This window comes from Ceratotherium simum, chromosome X, assembly GCF_057802395.1.
Source record: "Ceratotherium simum simum isolate JZ-2026a chromosome X, ASM5780239v1, whole genome shotgun sequence".
Lineage (NCBI taxonomy): Eukaryota > Metazoa > Chordata > Mammalia > Perissodactyla > Rhinocerotidae > Ceratotherium > Ceratotherium simum.
Window position 1 is genome coordinate 69,862,887 of NC_141940.1, and position 2,509 is coordinate 69,865,395.

The following is a 2,509-nucleotide window of genomic DNA, read 5'->3' on the forward strand; positions in this document are numbered from 1 at the left end:
CCGTTCGCCCTCTCACCTTTAGGCCTCCGCCGCTTTCTTTCCTCGCTTAGCCCCGCCCACGCCAGACGAACCGCCTGCCTAGACACTCTATTGGCTTCTCTCCCTGCCACTCTGCAGCGCTCTGCTTGTTAACCCTTTTGAGTCAATCCGGTTTCGTGGGTTCCCACACCTAGCCAGGCAGACGGGGTGAGGCCAAGGATGCTTGATTGCGGGGTCTTCCGGGAGCCCCTAGGGATTCTGCGTGCAGAACTTAGAGTGAGTGGTAGAGCCAGGGGAACTAGGGATGGAGAGTGATAAAATTATTACACACATAAGGCCCATGTTTTCAGACTTTGTGTCTTGGCAGAGAGCTTATACTTCAGTAGCTGCATCTTCAGTTAGCTTGTCTGTATAGCCAAGAGAGTAAGTAAAAACTGCCTAGCAGGCTGCTGAAAAGCCTTCTCTCTACTAGACTCTCCTACAAGCTGCAGCTTCCGAAGTGTGCTTGACCGCTAGAGCTTCCCTTATCTTTATTGATTGAGTTCTAACTGTACAGTTACCATGGGGACACTGACAGCATTTCAGATACACTACCATTCTGTTTCTTTTAAATACTTGAAAAGACACCTTTTTTTAGTGTGTGGACTCAGTATAAAGACTTGAGGTAAGAATGTCTAGGGCAATATTTTTCAACATCAGTGTGTATTAGGACAATTATAGAGCTTATTAAAATGCAAGTTCTTATGGCCTACCTTTGAGATTCTGATTCAGTAGATCTGATATGCGACCCAAGAATCTTTATTCTTGACAGGTAACCTAGCAATTCTGATTTTTTTTTAAATGGTACTCTTTGAGAAACAGTGGCTTACAGGCTCCCTTTTTAAGGAGCTACAACCTGAAAGTCAGAAACCCGGTAATTCTGCTAAAATATGTTGAACAGCACTTAAGTCCCTTCCCCTCTCCGGGATTGACTCTCCCCATCTATTAAGTGAGATGCATTAACTATTTGATCCCTAAATGTTCTTCCAATTTCATTCTATAATTCTATTTTGCCTTCCAAAAAGCCAATTCTTAAAATTCCTTGTTCCACACAGAAACATAACAAACACATGCAGAGATTCAGAGAAATATGAGTAACAGATAAGTTAGGAATATTCAGGCCTTTGGTGGGACTTGAGCCTTAATCTAGCTCTCTGTTTTCCATTTTTTGTTTGTTTGTTGTTTTGGTATTGCTATTAATGGTATTTTTCTCCCCTTTTGTCTCTCCCATTTTCTCTGCTTTGTGCCTGACCCTCTAGGTCAGTACACTATTAGCTATAATTATAGAGAGTTTAAATTTGATTGGATGATAAGAATTGCAGCCTAGAATTGTAATCCCACTCACTTTTGAATGCCTGTGCATCTTTTCAACTAGCACTGAATGTGATTCAAAGGGTCTCTGGGTTTAAAAGCTGACTCTGCTAACTTGAAGTGGGCAGGAGCAATTAAGTGGCTAATACTTAAGGAAAACACTGAAATACAGTATTGTTTCACTATCAGTAATTTAAATGCAGTAATGAATTTAAAATGGTATTGTGAGACATCCCAGGACCAAAACTGTAATGTAGTTATTTTTTCTAGTGTCTCATCAGGCAAATGGCCTTGTTCTCAAAGCCACAGAATATGAATTAGAACAGTACAACTGTCAGTGTGTCTTGTATTTTCCACTCTTATAGGAAACACCCATGCATACACTTACCTATATTAACCAATAATCATTAGCAAATCTATTTATCTAGTCAGTTTAATTATTAAAGATGCTATTAAAGCAAAATTCACTAATGATTAATTGTAATAGCACCTTAAATTTGGTGGTTTATAATTTACAAAGAGCTTCTATACCTTCTCTCATTTAATTCTCCAAAAAAATCTTCAGGATTACCAATCCCCGTTTATAGCTGATATCTGTGTAATTCTTTTTCCTAAACTGACTTGTCCAAGGTCACACATCCAAAAAGGAGTGGAGCCAAGGCAGGAACCCCAGTCTCTTGACTTTAAATTCAGTCTTCTCTGCACACACCTACAGATTCAAGATATCAATCAATTAACAAATACTGGTTGAGCCCTTACTATTTGCCAGGCATGTTGCTAGGTGCTAGAACAGAAAGAAAATGAGTGAAGATCTTGAAATTTTCCATGGTTGTAGACGTCATGGAGATCATGGATAATATGGATCTTTGAAAACCAAAGGATGATGTTAGGCAGCATGGAAAACTGCACCAAAGATACTAATAGCAGAATTGACAACTTTGAATTTAGTTCTCTCTCTTTTTTTTTTTTTGATGAGGAAGATTGGCCCTGAGCTAACATCTGTTGCCAGTCCTCCACTTTTTGCTTGAGTAAGGTTGTCCCTGAGCTAACATCCATGCCAGTCTGCCTCTGTTTTTTGTATGTGGGATGCCACCACAGCGTGGCTTGATGAGCAGTCTGTAGGTCCGCACCCAGGATCCGAACCCGTGAACCCTGGGGCACTGAAGCAGAGCACGTGAAC